The sequence below is a fragment of the Apis mellifera genome, linkage group LG11, assembly GCF_003254395.2.
Source record: "Apis mellifera strain DH4 linkage group LG11, Amel_HAv3.1, whole genome shotgun sequence".
NCBI lineage: Eukaryota > Metazoa > Arthropoda > Insecta > Hymenoptera > Apidae > Apis > Apis mellifera.
The window spans coordinates 4,855,358-4,881,574 of record NC_037648.1 but is presented as its reverse complement, the minus strand read 5'-3'; the positions used below and the strand labels follow the sequence as shown (position 1 = coordinate 4,881,574).

Genomic DNA, 26,217 nt, shown 5'->3' with positions numbered 1-26,217 from the left:
GGAAATTCAGAAGTTTGTTTTACCAAGCTGTAATTTTATCATATATATTTGTTTTACATTTGATTTTGATTTTTATTTATACAAATTATAGTTCAAATGTGTATAGTGAAATTGAAAGAACAAACGTAATGGATAATATGTACATAGCATGACGATTTCTATCTGATAATTTTCCAACAAATTAGATAATAATATTTTATTTCATTTCCTAACAATAAGAATAGAAGTTAGAATGAATTTCTTTGTCGAAATGAATATAGAATAATTAATTCTAATAAATTTTATTTCATCAAATTATTTCAATATAAATATATATATCTTATTATTAATATTTTTTCTTTTTCGTTATATTACGCAGTTGAAAATTAATATTAGAATATTACAATTTTAAAAATGAATTTTAAATGAATTTTTCAAAACTATTAATTCTTATTTAATTAATAAATTTTTTCTTTTTTGTTCTTCTATATTTTCGAATGAAATTTTCTTATTTTAGTTTAATATATTTGGTAAATTTTATATATTTTATTTATTTATCCATCCATTTGTTCACTTTAGTTCTTCTTTTTCATTTTTATATGTTACGAATATAAGAAGAAATTTTTTAAAATGAAATGCGCTTAATTTTTCTCTTTTATGTTTAATTTTTTTTTATTTTTATTTATATTTTGTCATAATTTTTCTTTTGTATCATCGTTATTCGAAATTTAGTTAATTTTTATCTAAAATTATTTCATTATAATGCTATTTTTGGTTAATTTTTTTATTAAATTAATTTTAATTTTTCATTTTTATTATATTCTTTATCAATTTTTATGAATTTATGGAATTTTATATGAATTTTCAACAAAATTATAATATATAATATTTAAATTTTCGCGCGATTTAATATAAGAAATTTTAACATAAGATTCAGCCAATCAAAAAGTTGCAACAGCGGAATAACGAGATGAAGCAGTGCGCGTTTTAATATGCATGACACCTGTTTACCAACGAAATTCATGGACAAAGGAGGTATAGTACCGATATAGGTGCGTAACTTTGTGTAATTTTTATCGATATTGCCATGTAATTTATTACATACTAATACCCTATTTAGTTATTACACATTTATATAATCGTGTATAAAGTAATATTCCAAAATTAAATAGTTTTTTACATCTTTTTATCGTTTCTACGTTGCATCTTCGTATGACAGTTACCGGTTGTTTGTAAATTTGAACGAGAATTTCCTTTCAAATATTGTTTTGTTTCAGTATTACTTGAATCTACATTTATTCTACGATTTTGATTTCCAATTGTACAGATTATACTCGATTATAGCGTAACAAGTGATAGCCGATGTGGTTAGGGATATGAACATTTGGTAATGTATCTAGTGTGACAGAGATAGATATATTTAAAATAGTTTCAAATATTCCATTTCTAAATCTACATCTATAAGTTTCTGTATGTTATGTTTTTGTTTTGCTCGGAGTGCTAACATAACGTATAGTTTTTACTATAATTTGTACCAGAAATTCGATAATCTTTACTAAATTGGAGATTCGTATTCGTGAATGCTTGGCTTTTGTTGATCACCTACCGAACATCGCTGCCCTTTCCCTCTCATCGCCATTACTAATTTCGGTAATCGAAATTATATCGCAGTCCACCATTTTGTCGTTGAAAATCGCGACAATTAGTAGTCCCTTCCTTTCGCAACAGGTACGCAATTGTTTCTTACTTATATAATTTACTTTAATAGTTACTTTCTTATCTTTATATACGTATTATTATTACGAAATTAATGCGTATTTCAATTGATGATTATTTTAACCTGATATTTCAAATCGATAATTTTTGAGGGAATAAATTTCTTTTTATTAATCTTTTTCGTCATTAAAATTACGATAAATCGCAAATTGTTGTACTTATACAAAAGAATTTTAGGTTGGATTATTTCTTTCTTTTAATGCGGTACTTGTTATTTCATACATTTTATGAATATTTATTATGTATATTTATTATGTATATTATTCTATAAAAATTTGATTACTTTTTATATACATTAATAGACAGTTGTTGAGAAACCTCAAGACGGGAAAATGTATTTCAATATGGATATCACAGTAACGGTTTGATATAATTCCTCATCAATAGTTCTTTTACGGAGAAATGGTAATGTTTGTTTTTATATTAAAAATAAATATATTTTTATTTTCCTTTTTTTTTGTATGAATTTCTTTTATTGTTTATTTGTTAAGTAATTCATAACACATCAAGATATCAATATTTATGAATATTGATATAAAAGGATATTAAACAAATTGCATTTTTATTTCCATATGTTAGATTATATTTTTTATTTTAAATGATTTCATTATTCCTTGATCATTTTTAATTAACAGTTTTAGAAAAATAATAATATTTTCCATAACAAAGAGGTACAATATTATATTTTTTTTTTATCCAATTCTCTTTGCTATTACAACTTTTCTTTCAGAAAATTGTAATCGCGCTCAATGCGATTAGTAAGATTCATGCTTGGTTCGTAGTAATATTATTTATCTTTTAAAGTGTGACTCAATTTAATTTATATAATATAACATATATAATAGTTACACGTGAAATTAAAGTAAGTGTTTGTATGCCGATAACACAGTATATTATATTAACGAATATTAATAGTAATTTATTTTATATTTTTATTCAAAATATTTATTTTCGGTAGAATCAATGTTTCTCTCAAGATAATAAGGTGATTATTCGATATATCGATGCGATGAGATAATTATCTTTGTTTTTATTTAAATTTTTATACTTGTTTAAAATTTCCTACTTCTTTTAAAAAATAGAGTCATTTCAATTTCTAGTTATTTTCATTGCTATTGCATTTTTTTTTAAATTTCAATATTTTTATCATATTTGTAAGTTATTGTGTTTTATTATAGGTATTTCTCAAAGAACGACTTCCCATGGATCACGACGATTGATGTCAACACAGATTCTTCGCATCTAATGACGAATCGCATGCATTTTTGTTCCTCTGGTTATTTAATCATGTTGCAGAATGAAAGATCCGAACCGACACGGGTAACTGGCTGTATACGTAGAATTTTTTACGAACACAGTGACCATGGATATGTACAATATCCGTGAATAGTAACATTTTTTTTTTTTTAATATTTTATCTATTAGATGAGGATAGGTTTTCTTGTACAACGTAAGCATTTTTAATAAAATAAATAAATTATAATTGAATTTATATTGATAAAATTTTATTACAATATAATTAATTATATTTATGAATAAGAATTAATATTTGAAAATACATAAAAAGTATTGAAGTAAGTATTTTTTAGTGAAAAATCGGATGTTTTCCGATTTTAATAATATATTATATTTAAATAGAATTTACAATTATCATACAGTGTTAGTGATGATAATATGTTTAAAAATTTGACATTCTTTTTTTGATGCGTATAAAATAATGAATTTTATGTGCAAGAAGACATTTCGCGACAGAAAGAGTAGATTTTTTAATCAAAGCGAAACTTTTAAAAATTGCATTTATATTTTCGATAATATGCTTTGACGAAAAAATCACCTGAGGTTATTTTGACTGATATATAGAGTCAATTATTTGTTATAATCAAATAGTAAATAAATTTATTGTTCACATTGTTGAAATTTTTCTATATTTTAATATTAAATTAGTATTTAGTAGTTTATTAAATTTATAAAGTAAATTTATTTAAAATGAAATAAATAAAATATGTAAATAAATTTTAAGTTAAGAAGTATCAATCCGTTAGTTAAGAACAAAAATTAATATTCTTATCAGTATTTTCAGATTTAACCATTTTCAAATATATTATCAGAACTTCACTCACGTGCTCAAATACTACTGAATGAAAGACAGGCGATGGGTATGATAATCATAATTGAAAGCTAGTAAAGATTTTTTCGCGATTGACAATTAGTTAATGTATCGTGCACGATGTATTTTTCACATTATGCGTGTGACTAGACGTGTAGAATTGCGTCGTTTCAGTTTTTAATGAATAGAATTATTATTTACCATTTTTTAATTCGTTTCTATACAATGCGAAATAGTAATAAATAATAATTTTATAATTTTTATTATGAAATTCTCTCTAATGGTATGAAATAACATGCCATTTATTTTTTTGCAAAATTATTTTTCCTGAAATGACATTTTCTTAATCATTATATTAGCATATTACATAAAATCAACGTATGCTTATTTATACAAGATTTTTTTCATGGAAGAATTTAGTCATAGCAATGCGAGTTTATTTTAGATATCGTCTCTCTGATCAATTTCGATTCCCAATTCGCCGTAACTCAACGATCAGCGATTTTCGTGTCGAAAAGGTTACAATTTTAATCAAAATCAATTTTTCATGGCAGAATTTTACATAATTTGGCGAGTTTTGTTGGATGTCGTATTTCTGTTTGTTTTCGAACCCGAATTCGCGATTTACAGCCATTTCAGCGTCGAAAAGCTACAATTTTGATCAAAATCGCGAGTTTTCGTGTCAGAATTCAACGTAACTCGAGTATCAGCTTGAAAACGACTCTCTCAACGATATCAAAGCAGATTTTTTTCGCCGAAACTGCGATTTTCGTGACGAAAATATACTACATAACTTATCGAAATCAATTTCTCGTTGCAGAATTTGAGTAACACAGGGCGAGTTTCTGGTTGGATAACGTCTCTCTGAAGACGTTTTCGATGCAGAATTCGCCGTAAGAGCATTTTTCGTGACGAAAATCAACAATTTTGATACAAATTGAGTTTTTCATGGAAGAATTTAGTCATAGCAATGCGAGTTTATTTTAGATATCGTCTCTCTGATCAATTTCGATTCCCAATTCGCCGTAACTCAACGATCAGCGTTTTCGTGTCGAAAAGAAGTTACAATTTTAATCAAAATCAATTTTTCATGGCAGAATTTTTACATAATTGGCGAGTTTTCGTTGGATGTCGTATTTCTGTTTGTTTTTCGAAACCCGAATTCGCGATTTACAGCCATTTCAGCGTCGAAAAGCTACAATTTGATCAAATCGCGAGTTTTCGTGTCAGAATTCAACGTAACTCGAGTATCAGCTTGAAAACGACTCTCTCAACGATATCAAAGCAGATTTTTTTCGCCGAACTGCGATTTTCGTGACGAAAATATACTACATAACTTATCGAAATCAATTTCTCGTTGCAGAATTTGAGTAACACAGGGCGAGTTTCTGGATTGGATAACGTCTCTCTGAAGAACGTTTTCGATGCAGAATTCGCCCGTAGAGAGCATTTTTCGTGACGAAATCACAATTTTGATACAAATTGAGTTTTCATGGAAGATTTAGTCATAGCAATGCGAGTTTATTTTAGATATCGTCTCTCTGATCAATTTCGATTCCCAATTCGCCGTAACTCAACGATCAGCTATTTTCGTGTCGAAAAGAAGTTACAATTTTAATCAAAATCAATTTTTCATGGCAGAATTTTACATAATTTGGCGAGTTTTTCGTTGGATGTCGTATTTCTGTTTGTTTTCGGACCCGAATTCGCGATTTACAGCCATTTCAGCGTCGAAAAGCTACAATTTTGATCAAAATCGCGAGTTTTCGTGTCAGAATTCAACGTAACTCGAGTATCAGCTTGAAAACGACTCTCTCAACGATATCAAAGCAGATTTTTTTCGCCGAAACTGCGATTTTCGTGACGAAAATATACTACATAACTTATCGAAATCAATTTCTCGTTGCAGAATTTGAGTAACACAGGGCGAGTTCTGGATTGGATAACGTCTCTCTGAAGAACGTTTTCGATGCAGAATTCGCCGTAAGAGCATTTTTCGTGACGAAAATCAACAATTTTGATACAAATTGAGTTTTCATGGAAGAATTTAGTCATAGCAATGCGAGTTTATTTTAGATATCGTCTCTCTGATCAATTTCGATTCCCAATTCGCCGTAACTCAACGATCAGCGATTTTCGTGTCGAAAAGAAGTTACAATTTTAATCAAAATCAATTTTTCATGGCAGAATTTTACATAATTTGGCGAGTTTTCGTTGGATGTCGTATTTCTGTTTGTTTTCGAACCCGAATTCGCGATTTACAGCAATTTCAGCGTCGAAAAGCTACAATTTTGATCAAAATCGCGAGTTTTCGTGTCAGAATTCAACGTAACTCGAGTATCAGCTTGAAAACGACTCTCTCAACGATATCAAAGCAGATTTTTTTCGCCGAAACTGCGATTTTCGTGACGAAAATATACTACATAACTTATCGAAATCAATTTCTCGTTGCAGAATTTGAGTAACACAGGGCGAGTTTCTGGATTGGATAACGTCTCTCTGAAGAACGTTTTCGATGCAGAATTCGCCGTAAGAGCATTTTTCGTGACGAAAATCAACAATTTTGATACAAATTGAGTTTTCATGGAAGAATTTAGTCATAGCAATGCGAGTTTATTTTAGATATCGTCTCTCTGATCAATTTCGATTCCCAATTCGCCGTAACTCAACGATCAGCTATTTTCGTGTCGAAAAGAAGTTACAATTTTAATCAAAATCAATTTTTCATGGCAGAATTTTACATAATTTGGCGAGTTTTCGTTGGATGTCGTATTTCTGTTTGTTTTCGGACCCGAATTCGCGATTTACAGCCATTTCAGCGTCGAAAAGCTACAATTTTGATCAAAATCGCGAGTTTTCGTGTCAGAATTCAACGTAACTCGAGTATCAGCTTGAAAACGACTCTCTCAACGATATCAAAGCAGATTTTTTTCGCCGAAACTGCGATTTTCGTGACGAAAATATACTACATAACTTATCGAAATCAATTTCTCGTTGCAGAATTTGAGTAACACAGGGCGAGTTTCTGGATTGGATAACGTCTCTCTGAAGAACGTTTTCGATGCAGAATTCGCCGTAAGAGCATTTTTCGTGACGAAAATCAACAATTTTGATACAAATTGAGTTTTCATGGAAGAATTTAGTCATAGCAATGCGAGTTTATTTTAGATATCGTCTCTCTGATCAATTTCGATTCCCAATTCGCCGTAACTCAACGATCAGCGATTTTCGTGTCGAAAAGAAGTTACAATTTTAATCAAAATCAATTTTTCATGGCAGAATTTTACATAATTTGGCGAGTTTTCGTTGGATGTCGTATTTCTGTTTGTTTTCGAACCCGAATTCGCGATTTACAGCCATTTCAGCGTCGAAAAGCTACAATTTTGATCAAAATCGCGAGTTTTCGTGTCAGAATTCAACGTAACTCGAGTATCAGCTTGAAAACGACTCTCTCAACGATATCAAAGCAGATTTTTTTCGCCGAAACTGCGATTTTCGTGACGAAAATATACTACATAACTTATCGAAATCAATTTCTCGTTGCAGAATTTGAGTAACACAGGGCGAGTTTCTGGATTGGATAACGTCTCTCTGAAGAACGTTTTCGATGCAGAATTCGCCGTAAGAGCATTTTTCGTGACGAAAATCAACAATTTTGATACAAATTGAGTTTTCATGGAAGAATTTAGTCATAGCAATGCGAGTTTATTTTAGATATCGTCTCTCTGATCAATTTCGATTCCCAATTCGCCGTAACTCAACGATCAGCGATTTTCGTGTCGAAAAGAAGTTACAATTTTAATCAAAATCAATTTTTCATGGCAGAATTTTACATAATTTGGCGAGTTTTCGTTGGATGTCGTATTTCTGTTTGTTTTCGAACCCGAATTCGCGATTTACAGCCATTTCAGCGTCGAAAAGTGATTGATTTTGATCAAAATCGCAAGTTTTCGTGTCAGAATTCAACGTAACTCGAGTATCAGCTTCGTTACGCCTTAATTTTTTTTGTTTTTTAAAAAAAGCATTTTTTGTTTATAATCGATTTTTCTTTTCTTAATTCTAGGAATCGTTATTTTTTTATTAGAAAATCTTATTCTTATTTATTGTAAATTATTGTTTGACTATTGCAAAGAAGTAGCATATATCTCTACTTTCTTCAGAAATGAAGTAATTTTATTATTTCACAATTCTGAAGATTCTAAAATTTCCCTATATATATTTGAACATAGAGATTGTACTCCCTTTCGTAAATTAACCTGCAGATATTGGAAGTGCAATGTTTCGTGCTTGCAATAAGTGCAGAAAATTATTTCTTTCTCTTTTATTTACGGAAATACAATCCTTTCTATATTACGCAACTTTATCGATTCTAGAATTTTCTCCCCTTTATAATGGCACTATATCACTTGATGTGATATATCACAAAAAATTGTTTCTTCTTGGTTTGTACGTAATTATTAATAAAACCAATATTATTACTTAATAACATAAATATATATCAGTTACAAATATTATAAAAGATATAAATATAGGATGATTATTTCAATTAATTCATGTAAATGTTGTTTCATTTAATTTTATATTTATACACATTCTATTAGATATAATATATTTTATTGTTCATATAAATTACTTAGAAGAGTATGAGAAATTGGGAATTGGAATTTTTCCTTTTAATATCAATAGCAGCAGCATTTATAGATTATGCTTTTCCTGGAGAACAATTATCATACTGATGAGCTACATTTATTACAAATTTACTACCAACAATTAATGATAAATTATATTATGAATATGAAATGAATTTTGAATTTTTAATGCCACTATAAATTGATTTCATTGATTACATTTTATTTTAGTATTAGTAATTTTATATATGATTATTTTACATTTATTTGCACTTCATTTAACTGGTTCATCAAATCCATTAGGTTCAAATAGCAACAATAAAAATTTAAATTCATCCATATTTTTCAATTAAAGATTAATTAGGATTCGATATTATTTTATATATCGTTAAATTTGTTAAACATTAATTTCCATACCATTTAGAAAATCCAGATAATTATAAAATAGTAAACCCAATAAATATTCTAATACATATTAAATATGAAAGATAATTTTTATTTCCATATTTAATTTTAAATGCAATTCCTAATAAACTTAGTGTTAATTGAGTTAGTAATATCAATTTTAATTTTATGTGTCACTATTTTATATAATAACAATTTAATAAATAATAAAATCAATCTATCTAATAAAATTTATTATTGAATATTTGTTTTATTTTATTAATAATAATTAATAATTTTATTTTATTAACATGATTAGGCAATTAATTGAATATCTTTTTACAAATATTAATATATTATTTACTACCACATATTTCTTACATTTCTTTATCATTTTATTTAAGAAAATTATGAGAAAATTTAATTTGAAAATCTTCGAATTAAATGATTTAAATTTAATTAATTTTTAAAAATACGTTAATAAAATTGAATAAGTATATATTTTGAAAATATAATATAGAAATAAAATTTTCTACTAATTTTTAATACTCATTTTATTTACTCTATTTTCTAAAATTATATATATATATATATATATTTGTTATTGAAAAATTTCTTTATATTACGCTGTTATCCCTAAGGTAATTTATTTTTTTAATTATAAATTACAAATCAAAAATATCTTTTAATCAAATTTAAGTAATTATTAAATAATTATTAAATAAATAACTAAATTAAACAAAATTCTAAAGGATTTTATCGTCCCACAACAATTAAATTTTTGAATTTTTATTAAAAATTTAAATTCATTTTATAATTTAGAAACAGTTATTATTTCATTAATTCGTTTGTTCAATTGTTCAATTAAAAGATAATTTATTATGCTATCTTTGTTTTGTATGCTATCTAGTCAATATACTGCAGCTATTTAAATTTTACTTCATGGAGCAGATCGACCTAAAATTAAATTCAATAGGACATATTTTTGATAAACAGGTGAATAATATATTTGCCGAGTTTCTTTAAATTATATAATTTAAATAATTTCAATTTAAAATATATTTTTATTACTAATTTAATCATTATTTCTATATTTTTATAATTTTAATATATATTTTTATATAATAAATAAAATTTTAATTTAAATTTTTATTAAAACAAATTAAATTAAAAATTTAAATTTTTTAAATTAAAAAAAAATATTTCCATAATATTAAAATTAAATAAATTAAATTTCTATTCAAAATTTTCAGTTTATCTCATAAATTTTTAATATAAAAACTAATAAAATAAATTAAAATTTAATTTATTAAAATTTTTATATCTAAATTAAATTTATTTCTAAAAAGACTAGATATTAATAAGTTCGAATTATCGACATTTAATTTCTAAATTTATATTTATAATTTTAATGTTATAAAAAAAATTTTATAAATTTTATAAATTTCTCTTATTTTCGAGATATTTCAAATTCTTCTGATTAAATAAATTTTAATCAACCCTGATACAAAAGGTACAAAACAAAATTTTACTTCTTGATATTTAATAACTTTCATTCACATTATAAAATTTTAATTATAAAAATAAAAATTAATTCAAAATAATTATTTCAATTTAATTTAACTTCAATTTCTTTTAAATTTTAAAAATTATAATTTTGAACTTCAAAAAAAAAATTTATTAAATTATAAAATTGAAAAAATTTTTTTAACTTTTTCAAGAAAATGTAAAAAAAAATATTTTTTTTAAACTAAAATTGTAAATCTAAAAACACTTTCCAGTACTTTTACCATGTTACCACTTATTTCAACTTTAATGAAATTGACGGGCAATTTGTACATTTTTTGAAACTATCTTCAATTAAAGTAATTATTTCAATTTACTCTTAAATTCTTTTATATATTTATATTAATATAAATAATCCAAAAATTAAATTTATTGAAACTCATTTCTTATCTTGAATATACTACATTTTGATTTGAATTATTTTTATCTAAAATATTTCTAACTCAAATTTATTCAAATTAATTAAAACAACAATACATAAGTTTAAACTCAAGTATTTCTTATCGTGGATTATCGAATTAATAAACAAGTATCCCTAATTAGATATAATAGATAAACGCCGCCATATTATTTAATTTTCATAATTCAACATTTAATTATTTAAAATTTAATTTATTTTTCTATAATAGGATATCTAATCCTAGTTTTTTTTATTAAACATTATAATTTTAATTAATTATAATTAATTATAATTATTTATAATTAATTCTAAATTTCACCTAAAATCAATAAATTCAATTACAATTTAAATTTTTACATGAAAATTTTACGAAAATAAATTAATTTATAACGTCAAGTTTAACTGTTATTGCTGGCATTTATATTAATCATTATTAAAATTAATTTCCGAATTAAACTTTCTTTTATTGATTATCCGAAATATCTATTAAGATTAATATATATTTTTAATAATAATTTAAATTTTATAAATAATTTATCAATATAATAAATTTAAAAATATTATATATATATATAAATTACAAATTAATTATTTCAAATTTAATTTTCAACTTTTTACAAACAAATGAACTTATTATTCGTATTTTTTAATGCGTTATAATTTATATTAGTATAAATTTAATCTTTTCATATTTATAAATATATAAATATATATAATATATATAATACATAAATACATAAATATATAAATATATACAAATATATATATTAATATATATAATTATATATTCGTATTTATTTATATATAAATATATACAAACATATTAATATATATTTATATACTCGCGATATTTCATATATAAAACAAAATTATCATTAATTTCGATAAATTCAATTGAATTTGTGTAAAGTGTATAAAAAATCATGTGCGACTAAGTGTATATATAATGTTCTTATTAATAGGTTAATAATGAAAAAATAAATAAATTTTACACAAAATGGATTATATTTACATTAAAAGAAATATTTCGTTCAGACATATTATCTAAATTAATTTAAAAAAATTAAAGATTGATCTAATTTGATGTGTTTATATATGTATATACGCGTATGCGTATGTATATATGAAATAATATAATATAACTTTGTATATATATATATATATATATATATATATATATATATATATATATATATTTATGTATATAGTACACGTATATAGTATGCATTGTATCCTTTTATAAAAGTGAAAATTAAAGAAAGATAAAGATTTTTGATAATATAAATAATTTATATTTTTATGAAAATCTGTCATATATATCGTCTGGTAATATTAAAATTATTTGTTCGATAAATAATTACGTGATACCGTATGTTTATTAGAACTAAATATATATCAAAATTATGACAATTAAAATAATTAAAAGTAATATTGTTAACAGGTGTGGTACATTATTATAATTTATAACAATTTGATTGATATACTGCAAATATATATATATATACACATATGAAATACTTTAAATCGAATGTTGTTATAGAAGAGCTAAAATACGTTTAGGTTATTTAATTTAAATATCGTTTTTTGCAGTCATGTTTAATCACGTTATTTTCTAATAGATATTCTGTGAATTTGTATTTAGTAAATCATATTCGTATATATAATATATATATATATATATATATATATGTGTATGTATGTATGGATATATAAACACACACATATATTAATATATATTTAAAATACAATTTATAAAAATATAAATAAATTTAATGCATAATTTCAAATGATTGGTATGAATAATACGAAACAATTTTACGTAACCTTAATGATTATAATCTATATGAAAGTTGAAAATTTGTCAGTAAAAAGAGATAGAAAAAAAAAAATCAGTGGTTTGCAACAATAAATATTTTAATAAGAGTTTAGTGAAGTGTTTTAGTTTTCTTTAGTTTTCTTTGTTTGTTTAATTTACAAGTGTGAAAGTGTAAATAATTTAACTATTTGTTCTTCAACATTTTTACAGATTTATATTATAAAATTCACAAATCTTGATACAATAGAAATTTAGAACATAAATAAAAATAAATGTTACATATAGCTTCAATCCATATCAGATTTCATATTGTCGTTATTTCGAACGTTCTTTTAAAAACTGTACTATATAATTAATCGATCGTGGTGTTACTCAATGTTAATTATTTCATTGTAAGAGAAGTGTGTAAAGTCGGTGTAAAATAGAGTTATTTCGAATTCCGATATATTATTGCATCCCGCCTTCAGAATTCATCGCAGTTCGGTTTTTTCTACCGGCGAAAATAAAATAGAATTGTTAGTATAAAAATATATGGAAATGTACGAAAGAATGAAGAAGAAAATAATGAGAAGTAGGGCGGGAAGTAAGTGAATTATGAGGATGGTGAGGAAGAAAGAGGAGCGGCGGTTGATAAGTAAGGGATGATGGAGAACACGAAATCGAGAGAACAATGTGATTGAAAGATACGCCAGTTTGGATTATTTTCGTAAGAAACTTTTTTTAATATAAATATATAATGTATATCGATATAACAAAATAACGGCATCATTGCGATTATGATCACGACAATGATGATGGTTAACATTATTATTGCTATTATTATGATTATCGATTATTATGATTATTGTGGAATGATGATGATGATGATTATTATTATCATTATTATTATTATAATAAGAAAAAAATTAATACAATTATATAAAATAAAAAAAATAATTATATTTAATTCTTAGAAAGTTAAATACATACATTCAAGCAAGCGAGAATAAATAATAATATTAAAAAAAAAACAAAAAATAAGAAATAATGAAATTTCATAAACACATACCGGTACAAAAATCTGGGTGATATATATTAATATCGTACATTTATATATTTAAGATTAAACACGATGACGTGTGCAGAAGTAGAAAGAGAGAGAGTGTATGGGGAAATGAGCGAAAAACATGAAAAGAAAGAATGAAAGAGAAAGAATTTTTTACCGCACTTTGAGGGAACGTTTCTCGAGGATCGTGGATGAAATAATTTTGTGTGTCGTTGATAAAAGTTCTTTTTTCTTTCGTTTCTCAGCATGCAAAATTTGAACATAACGCTTTTTCATTTGCAAAAGTTTTTATTTTTGCCGCGAGTCACGAATTTTCATCTTCATAGGAAGAACGCTCTTCAAATTTCTTCGGTCAGTGAGTCGATTCGTCGATCGATGCGATCGATGCAGCATTCGATAGAAACAGAAAAAGAAATAAGAATAATCAATCGCCATGAAATAACAGTGTCACGAATCGATTAAACAAACCAAGGTTTTTCGACGTTCGCATTTACTCGCGTTTCTGTATTTGTTGAATATAATTCTTTTCTTGTTTGTTGGTTAAATTCTTTCGTTTCTTTTTTACGTTAAATTATAAAAAATAAAAAAGAAAGAAAGAAACTATGCCGAACCGAAAAGTACGACGTACTTTATCCTACTTGAAGCTCGCATATAGACTTAGATATAAATATATAATTAGCTGTAAAAAACATAGCTATTAGAAGAGAAAATGTATCATTCAGATAATTTATCATTAAAGAAACGGTAATTATTATAGCTATATTAACGGCATTTATATTATTACATATATTATAAAAATAATTGATGACGGATACTAATCCTAGCGTGAAATATTTCGAGAGAAAGAAAATTTTGACAAAATTAATAACGGGATCACAAATGGCGCGAAGGCGGCGATGCATCATTTCGAGAGAAATGGGGTAACTGCCAGAAGTGAACAAAGAAAAAAATGAATAATCCACCAATTACTTTAACTTTGACAGTACTAGTACTTGTAGTACGATTATACCGTTTTTAACGCAACATATTTTGAATACTTTGGTATAAACTCACGGTGATCTATGTTTTAGGGGGAAGAATGAAGAATTGATAAAAGAAAATGTGGATTACAGAATGGGAAAGAATCGAAAATAAATAAATGAATAAAATAAAAAAAGCAAAAGTTTTTATACTTTTTACGGAGATTGTTATAGATTAAGCGCATAATGATCAAAGCATTCGTCGCACGGCAAAGCATAATATAATTATTAATATAAAATTTATAATAGAAATAAAATAAATGAAGTTAATAGATATGTGTACTGTATAATAAACATTATTTCCTATTAATAAACGAAAGCCTCTTTTATTATTATCATTCAACATATTCCTTGGTAATATTATATTAATCGTTTGAAAAATAATAATCATTTTTATAAAATTATTATTACTATTTTAATACTTTTTTTATTTTGGTAAAACGATTTTTTAAAATTAATTAATTATATTTTTCAGTAAGATCATTATAAACGATATTTTTCTAGAAATGAATATATTTATTTTAAAATCTGATTAACCATCATAATTAAGATTAATTTTAAATCACTATAATTTTGAAGATAATAATCATTGATCAATAAACGACTCACTCACAATTCACTCACTTTGCCTTTGCTCGACTTTGCCTACCAAGCGATTACCGATTGAGGAAAAGTTACATCAGTTTTACATCCCTATCCTAAAATAACATATTCGATTTCGTGTATAATTTAAATTTCGTATTTAAAAAATACGTGTTCTATTTATAAATATTTAAAGTATATTTTTTCTCGAATTTTGATATATATTTCATCATTATTATAGTGTGATGAATAATTAATGTTCTTAAAAATGGCATAGATATGACATCTTATTGGATTTTATGGCATGTTCTGAAATATCGACTTCAAAATACATCAAAAACCATCTAGCATGACATAATCTAAATACGTACACAAAATTAAATCACTCAAAAACCATGAGATAAAGCTGGAGTTATATTTTAGAGATTGAAATGAGAATTGATATCCATCACCTTATTAACTTTCTATCTAGAAAAATATAAAATAACGAATAAACAATTCATATTATTTCTTATAAAATATATAATTATATCGTTACTATTAGCTACATAATGATATGATTATATATTGTATTAAATAATAATGATTTCCCAGGTGATCCTCCGCATAAATATACAGAAAATTTTATATTTGCATTGTCATGAAATTGAAAAATTATTTATACTAAGAAATAAAATACATACATAAATCAAATAAGCAAAATAAATATTGTATAACATTACAAATATATTATAAAATATATTCCACTATTTCATCCACTTATTTGACATTTATCTACGTTACATTAACTTATTCATTTAATTAGCATAAATTATACACACAATAATTATATACATGCATTAAATTATAAATACATTTTAAAAAATCTTCCATCTTTTAGCATCTTAAAATATATAATTTTTTAATCCCAATATAAAATATTCTGAAAATATTTCAAATTTAGTATATTTTCATCAAAAAATCATAAATTTTAATATATAAAAATTCAATCATTTCTTCAAACTACCTACCAGAAATCTAAATATAAATATAAAATTATATAATATCTTTTCATTGTTATGTTGTTGCAATGTTGAATGATGAATCTGAAATACACTATACAAAAGAAGCAATAATATAGATAATAAGATTACAATAAATAACTAATTTCTTTTCCCATATTTTTTATTTACCTTATTGATTTTTATCTTTCATCTTATTGATTAAATATAAAAAACTTAATTCTTGAAGTAAATTTTATGTAAGAAATAGTTACGTATCTGTTGCGTAAAGAAACTTCAACAAAATCAACAAAAGCCTAGCATGCACCAATACGAATCTCCAATTTCCTAATAAAGATTATCGTAAAAACTATACGTTATGCCAGCATTCCAAGCAAAACAAAAATATAACACACACAAACTTATAGATGTAAATTTAGAAATGGAATATTTCAAACTATTCTAAATATGCCTATCTCTGTCACACTAGATACATTACTAGATTTCCATGTTCGTAACTAGATTGATTATCATTTGTTAAATTATAATCGAATATAATCTGTACAAATGAAAATCAAAATCGTAAAATAAATGTACATTCAAGTAATACCGAAACAAAACAATATTTGAAAGGAAATTCTCATTCAAATGTTTATGATACAAACATTCTGGAATGTTACTTTATACGCGATTATATAAACATGTAATAACTAAGTAGGCTATTGATACTTAATAAATTACAATGCAATATCGATAAATTTGCACAAAATTACGCACTTATATCGGTAATACATGCCCCGTCTCCACGAATTTCGATGATAAATTAGTACCATGCGCAATAAATGCGCATTGCTTTATCTCGTTATTGCGCCGTTGCAACTTTCTGATTGACTGAATCATATGTTAAGATTCTTTATATTAAATCGCGCGAAAAATTTAAACATTATATATTGTAATTTTGTTGAAAATTCCTATGAAATTTGACAAATTGATAAAAATTGATAAAGAATATAATAAAAATAAAGAATTAAAATTAATTTAATAAAAAAATTAATTCAAAATAATATTATAAAAAATTTAATAATAATATTATAAGTAATTTAAGAAATTAAAAAAATTAAAATTAAATTTCGAATAACGATGATACAAAAGAAAAATCATGATAAAATGTAACTAAAAATAAGAAAAAATTAAACATAAAAGAAAAAATTTAAGTGCATTTCATTTTAAAAAATTTCTTCTTCTAAATTTGTATCATATAAAAATGAAAAAGAAAAACTAAACTAAATAAATAGATAAATAAATAGATAAAATATATAAAATTTACCAAATATATTAAACTAAAAAAGCAAATTTCATTCGAAAATATAGATGAATAATAAAGAAACAATAAATTAATTAAATAAAAATTAATTATTTTGAAAAATTTATTTATAATATAGTGCATAACATAACGAAAAAGAAAAAAATATTAATAATAAGATATATATATATATATAAATATATATATTGAAATAATTTGATGAAATAAAATTTATTACAATTAATTTATTCTATATTTATTTTGATAAAGAAATTTATTCTAACTTCTATTCTTATTCTTAGGAAATGAAATAAGATATTATTACCTAAGTTGGTGAAAATTGTCAGCTAGAAATCGTCGTGCTATGTACATATTATTCAGTATGTTTGTTCTTTCAATTTCCCACATTTGAACTACAATTTGTACAAATAAAAATCAAAATCAAATGTAAAACAAATATATATGATAAAATTATAGCTTGGTAAAACAAACTTCTAAATCTCCAAAGAAAATTATTAATGAAATATTTTAACCAAAATTACTGAATCTTTTAAGTAAAACATTTTTACGTATACTTTTTACAAGCAATAATTTTGAAAAACAAAATTTTGGAAAGTGATGCCAATTACCAGGTCTCACTAACACAGAAATGATTACGCATTGAAATCTAAAATATTAAAATTAATATTTAAAGTAAAATAAAACAAATTAAAACTTGATTAATCGATCAAATTATTATAAAAAAAATATACTTCTAAAGAAGAAGAAGAAAAAAAAGAAGTGCAAAAGAAAAAATGAAAAAAAAACAAACCCTTTCTAAATCGCCAGACAAATGATACTTATTAATGAATTAAAGCGACAGCGGCCTAACAAGAACTATTTGTTTCAATGGCATAAAAAGAAACATAAGAATCTTCCGCGAAAGTTTAATAAAATAGTACCTCTCAATTTAGACCAAAATATCCAAAAAGAATGTAATAATTTAAATTGAGGCATTAATTGCAGGCACTGCGTAGTTCTTAGCTTGGTATCGTTTTTTAAAGAATAATCTTTGGAAAATTTTCAATGGAAAATTTTCAAAAATTAATCTAATACAAAAATCGATACCAATTACGAGATCTCACAAACGAGGGGATGACTACGCATCGAGACCCATCTAAAACAAAAAAAAAAAATAAAAATTAACGATTAACATTAACAAATTAGAAAAATATAAAATATATAAAATGAATTAATGACAAGAGTTAAATAAATTATAAATAAATATATAAAAGTTAAATAAATCTGAAATATAAAAGAAATATTAATTATGAAAACATAAAATGAAATAATTATTTGAATTATTATACAATGATATTTGACAATGATCTTTATAGCATTTTTTAAATATTTTTTTACAATAATTTATCCCACGATATCCAACGATGAAACTAAATCTATCTTAATTTAGATGTAATAATAATACTAAACCAAAGATTCATGCATCCTATTGATATTAGATAAAGATAATCACGTTTTACTTCAAACGAAAAAAAGTTATTGGCATAATAAAAAAATAATATAAGAAAAAAAAAAGAAATTAAGAAAATCTAAATTCTATAATAATAGTCGATTTACAAAAGTCACCAAACAAATGATAAATATGTTGATCAGCAGAGAATTGCGACAAGTCTAGTAATTGAATGTATAGTGTCCACAAGGACAACGAGAAGGAATTAGAAATCATTTCAGGATCACCGAAGCCGAATTACCAAGACATAGTCCTAACAACTCACAGGAAGAAACTAAAAATCATTCTAATACCACTGAAGTCGAATTACCGAAGACGACATTCAACATATAGAACTTACCTCTGATCAAATATCCAAAAATATCAATCGATCAGAGCACGGACCTTCGACTGACCATGAAGAGCATCAGAGCATCAATCTAATGAACTCTTGTAATCTTTTCATAACGATTCATGACGAAAAAAGTCACGAAAATAATGAATTATAAAAAATGAGAATAATGACATAAAAATAAAATTATGAAAGAAATTAGAAAACGATTCAATAAGATAAATCAAAAAGAAGTCATTTCTTAATAAATTCATAAGTATATATTTAATAATTCATAAGTTGAAACTATAATATTTTACCTAATTTCTTATAATGAAAAATTTTTAATTATTTATTCTTATAAAATTTAATTAAAATAAATATTTAATATTCCACATATTAATGATATAAATTATATAGTATTTATTGATTTTATTTTTTAATTAATATGATTATAATTACTTACATCTTGTTTATTGCTTCATTATTTATATATGTATATATATATTGTGAATAATATTAGTTTTATATAATTTATTAAATCTTCATTTTTTTATTCTTCTAATTTACTTTTACTTTTAACATTTAATTATACTTTTTTTATTCAACTTAATTTTTAATTGTTTTAGATTTTATTCAATATTATAATATATAACAGTTAAATTATTTTTCTATTTATATTCTTAAAATATCTTATATTCTTAAAAATTATACTTTTAACATGAAAGAATTTACTATTTCTCGAATCGAAGTCAAATTTAAAAAATTTATTTATTTATTATAATTTACCATTAATAAATATTGATTAGAAAATAATCTTAGAACTAAAGAAAATAATCTTAGAATAAAGAAGCAGAATTAAAGAGGCAGAAGAATCATTTTCATATTATTATCGTTGAATCGTATCATATATTTTACGTTAGTAAGAGATTTTCTTTTGATACAAATGATTTTTAAATAAAATATATTATAATTTTTAAATATATAAATATAATAACTAAACCAAAATTATAAACTATGAAAAAAATACAAAATAAATTTTATACACTTAATCATATAATATTAATTATAAATTAATATATTATAAATTTAAAATTATATTGTTATATAAAATTATTAAAATTATTAATTTATTTATATAAAATATTATAACATTTATATAATATTTCGAAATAAATATAAATGTTACTAATTATTAGTAATATTAAATTTAATATAATTTGAATATAAGTATTCTGTAAATTATATAAAAATTTAATGTAAATATGAATATAAATATAAAAATTATTTTTCACTTGCAAAAATTATATATATCTTAAATTTAATCATGTATTAAATTTTTATTATTTTAAAATACGGTTATTGCATATATAAATTAAAAATAAAAATCTAAAGTTCTTTACATAAAAATGGTATTTAAAATATTTTCATATAGATATATGTCGAAAAGTAATATCGTAAAATAGCAAAATAAACTTTAATTTTAAAAAGATATATGTTAATTGTTACATATATTATTGTAATGAATTATAAAATCCATAAATCAACAATAAAAAAATTAAAAATTAATAAATTATTGACTATTATATTAAGAAAATTGATTTTGATACGTTCAGCAAATATCGTATATGTTCGCCAGGCTTTGTGACACTCGGCGCTCCTTTTCACTGCACTCAACAAAATCGTGCGAAGAAATTATTATCGATCATTTATTATCGAATCTTCGTAATAGATAGATCGAAACTAGTACACTTTAGTTAAATTTTAATATCTTCAAAAATTTTTAAATACAATATAATTTAACTTTTAATTTTTAAATTTTGATTTTTTAATCATTTTTATTTTTATTTAATTTATTTTTATTTTAAATTTTTACTTTTATATAATTTATTCTAAATTAACATTTAATATATTTTATATATTGCTCATTCATTTTGTTTATTAATATTAATATTTTCTTATTGCTTTATTTATTTATACATTTATTTATCGAATTATTCATTAATTTACATTTTATTTAAATAATTAATTTACATTAATTTAATATATTTACATTTTAATTATTTTTTAATTTACTTTTAATTCTAAATTTTAATTTTATTCAATTTTTAATTTCTTTAATTTACTTTTATTTAAACTTTTACTTTAATTTTTCATTTTTAATTTGCTTTAACTTTTAACTTTTATTTTAATTTAATTTTTATTTTTTAACTTAACGTTACAACTTCACTTTTAATTTTTAAGTTTTGATTTTTTAATTTTTTTAATTTATTTTTACTTTAAACTTTTACTTTAATTTTTCAGTTTTAATTTGCTTTAAGTTTTAATTTAATTTAATTAAATTTATTTTTTCAATCAAATTAATTTTTAATTTATTCTATCCTTTATTGACATTTATAATGTTATTAATATAATAATTATTTGCTTATTTATTTAAACATTTGTTTCTTGATTTTTTTTCATTTATTTATTCATTTCATACATTTATTTATTTATTTAAGTTTATACTTTATTATTGTTATATGGGTCTCGATGCGTAGTGACCTCCTCGTAGGTGAGACCTGGTAATTGGCATTGCTTTTCATTTTTCCTATTTAAAATTGTTAAAAATTTCGAAATTTTTTCGAAATTTAGAATTGCAATATATATTTTATTAAAATTTTTCGAAAAGCAATGGCAAGCTAAGAACTACGCACACTTGCAATCCAATCCAAATTTTTTTTAATTATTTCAATTAATTAAATAAACTGCGAGTATTAATAATTAAGTTATATTAATTAGATAAGTTTATTATAAGCTATGCATATCAAAAGTATTCCTTAATTTAAAACGAAATACAAAATTCTCAATTTTTTACTCCCTTTTTTTCGTTTTCATTATGTTAATTTTAATTTTCTATTCTTATGATTCGATCAATTCTTTTTTTACTTTCTTCCTCAATTTATCCTTATAGTTCCGCTTTCTTGTTCTTTCGTCGTATATTTCAAGTCATTATCGATCACAAATCACGCAACAGTTGCAGGAATAGCTGGGCTGATGCTCTACATCCAGTGACCAGTCGAGAGCCCGCGCTCTGAACGATTGATACTCTCAAGTATTCGATCAGAATTAAGTTTCGTGGTCGAACGTTGTCTTTGTAATCCGACTCAAGGCGATCAAGGATTTGTCTCTTGTTTCTTCCTGTGTCGTTGGGTCATAAGACTATTAGGCCGCTATGACCTTCGATTGGTCACTGATGAGTATCATCCGTCCAGCGATTTTCGTAAGTCCATTGATGTAAGTCGTGACACGAGAACGACAGAGAAGATTAATTTTTTAAGTTTCTCCTTCTTTTTCATCGATCATGGGACCTTACGTATTTCTTTAATGCTTATTATTTTTTTGAATCGCATTTAATTGGTTTTTCAACATTTGTATTTTAAATGCCCTTTATATTGTAATTTTAATTAATAGTAATGATACTTTTAATTTTTCTTTTTCCGCTTTAAGTTAGATTTTTTATACGGATGCTATGTTAATAGAAATGTTATATATTATGGTCTTAGTATTAAGATGTTATTAAGTTAATTTAAGATAATTTAATATCTTGAAATACGTAGGATGTACGACGACGGAAGACCTGGAACAACAATAGACGACAATGGATGATATCGGAATTAATCTTTAATTTTATTATATATTTCTTCTAATTAATGCAAATTTTATACGTGATATTATATCGAAAAATTTCTGTAAAAATTTATTGCGTGTCCATTAAGTTAATATATAATCAATTTTTATTTTATGTTTCAGATTTTTTAATTTTTATATGATATTTTGTTTGTGTATTTCTTATTTTTGTTCAATTATTTTGTTCAATTTAATCATTAATTTTTAACGTTTTTTTTTTTATTTGTTAGGTTTAAATGGTTCTCGATGCGTAGTCACCTCTTCGTGGGTGAGACCCGGTAATTGACATCGCTTTCCAAAAGCATATATTACAAAATTTATTTCATTAATGTTTTGAAAATATTTTAATTTTAAAAATATCAAATATATTTCATCAATGATAGTCTGTGGAAAGCGATCAACTACGCACATCTGCAATCCAGTGTAAATTTTGTATAATTCATTTAATTATATTGACTTTTAATTTTTAATTAATTAAACTGGACTGCAGATATTAATTATAAGTTTATGTATTATATAAATTAGATTAAGTTTATTGTAATAAGTGCGTTCTCCGTATCAAGATATTCTCCATAATTTAAAGCGAAAAATAAAATTTTTTAATTCTCTTCCACCTCTTTTATATTCTTTTCTTTTTCATTATTTTTTATTTCGAATTTTTATTCTTATTATTCGAATCGTTTTTCACTTTCTTTCTCAATTTATACTTTTGGTTATTTTATATTTTTTTCTTCTCTTTCGTCACTTATTGCAAGTCAATCTCATGTCATGCAACGATGGCAGGAGTCATTAGACCAGTGCTCTACTTCTAGTGACCAGTTAAGGGTCCGCGTTCTGATCGATTGTATTCGAGCAAAGTTTGGCTTCGTGGTCAAATGTTGTCTTTGTAATCCGGCTCCAGTGGTCAGGGATTTATGTCTTGCTCCTTTCTGTATCGTTGGGACATAAGACGTTCAATTATTAGCCATTGTCATAACCCTTGGTCACGACTGGTAAGTATCATCTGTCCATTGATTTTCGTAAGTCCATTGATATAAGTCGTGATATGAGAGCGACAGAAAAAGTTGATTTTTTATCGATCTTAAGTTCTTTTTTTAATATTTATTATTTATTTGACCCTACTTAGTTGCTTTTTGAACATTTTGACTTCTCTTTTTTTTTATTGAAATTTTATTTATTATAAATAATTTAGTATAAATAATTTTAAATTTTTCTTTTATTCGCTTTAAGTTAGATGAGAGTATTCTTGATAGGGATATAAAAATGTTATATATTGTAAATTATAGATTTAAGATTTTAAGATATAAATTAAGTTAGTATTAAGCTATTATCATTGGACAATGTGGGACGACAATGGACGACGTGAAACTTAATCTTTAATTTTATTATATATTTCTTATAATTAATAAAAATTTTATATGTGATATATTACATACCGAAAAATGTAAAAAATTGTTATAAAAATTTATTGCGTGTTCATTAAGTTATATAATTAATTTTTATTTTAGGTTTCAGATTTTCTAATTTCTATATAATTTTTTTTTATGTATTTTTTATTTGTTAGCTTTAGATTTCGACGCGTAATCATCTCTTCGGTGACTTACATCGCTTTTTAAACTTTATTCTTCAAAATTCTTTATTATAAATTTTATCTCGTTAGAAAATTTTCGAAATATTCTAAATTTAAAAATATCGAATATATTTTATCAATAATAGTCTTCGAGAAACAAGTCAAGAATTCCTTCTGTGGTCCAGTTTAAACTTTCTATAATTCATTATTTTGGTCAATTTTATAAGCAAACTGGACTACAGACATTAATAAAAATTAATAAATCGAATTTCTCATTTCTATGGATACTAGAATTTTTTTCTAATTTCTTTCATAATTTTATTTTTATATCTTTATTCTCATTTTTTATAATTCATTATTTTCGTGACTTTTTTCGTTATGAATCGTTATGAAAAGATTACAAGAGTTCATTAGATAGATGCTCTGATGCTCTTCATGGTCAATCGAAGGTCCGTGCTCTGATCGATTGATATTTTTGGATATTTGATCAGAGGTAAGTTCTATATGTTGAATGTCGTCTTCGGTAATTCGACTTCAGTGGTATTAGAATGATTTTTAGTTTCTTCCTGTGAGTTGTTAGGACTATGTCTTGGTAATTCGGCTTCGGTGATCCTGAAATGATTTCTAATTCCTTCTCGTTGTCCTTGTGGACACTATACATTCAATTACTAGACTTGTCGCAATTCTCTGCTGATCAACATATTTATCATTTGTTTGGTGACTTTTGTAAATCGACTATTATTATAGAATTTAGATTTTCTTAATTTCTTTTTTTTTTCTTATATTATTTTTTTATTATGCCAATAACTTTTTTTCGTTTGAAGTAAAACGTGATTATCTTTATCTAATATCAATAGGATGCATGAATCTTTGGTTTAGTATTATTATTACATCTAAATTAAGATAGATTTAGTTTCATCGTTGGATATCGTGGGATAAATTATTGTAAAAAAATATTTAAAAAATGCTATAAAGATCATTGTCAAATATCATTGTATAATAATTCAAATAATTATTTCATTTTATGTTTTCATAATTAATATTTCTTTTATATTTCAGATTTATTTAACTTTTATATATTTATTTATAATTTATTTAACTCTTGTCATTAATTCATTTTATATATTTTATATTTTTCTAATTTGTTAATGTTAATCGTTAATTTTTATTTTTTTTTTTGTTTTAGATGGGTCTCGATGCGTAGTCATCCCCTCGTTTGTGAGATCTCGTAATTGGTATCGATTTTTGTATTAGATTAATTTTTGAAAATTTTCCATTGAAAATTTTCCAAAGATTATTCTTTAAAAAACGATACCAAGCTAAGAACTACGCAGTGCCTGCAATTAATGCCTCAATTTAAATTATTACATTCTTTTTGGATATTTTGGTCTAAATTGAGAGGTACTATTTTATTAAATTTTCGCGGAAGATTCTTATGTTTCTTTTTATGCCATTGAAACAAATAGTTCTTGTTAGGCCGCTGTCGCTTTAATTCATTAATAAGTATCATTTGTCTGGCGATTTAGAAAGGGTTTGTTTTTTTTTCATTTTTTCTTTTGCACTTCTTTTTTTT

The 26,217-nt window shown here is 23.8% G+C and overlaps 2 long non-coding RNA genes across 2 annotated transcripts; both read left to right on the top strand.

The window, feature by feature from the left end:
- The first annotated feature begins 834 nt into the window (after positions 1-834).
- On the top strand, positions 835-3,249 carry LOC113219087. The gene is made up of 2 exons (XR_003305618.1): positions 835-1,031; positions 2,934-3,249. It is a non-coding gene; the product is annotated as an uncharacterized LOC113219087 (long non-coding RNA).
- A 9,568-nt stretch (positions 3,250-12,817) lies between these two features.
- On the top strand, positions 12,818-14,996 carry LOC113219114. The gene is made up of 2 exons (XR_003305700.1): positions 12,818-13,362; positions 14,772-14,996. It is a non-coding gene; the product is annotated as an uncharacterized LOC113219114 (long non-coding RNA).
- Positions 14,997-26,217: the final 11,221 nt, after the last annotated feature.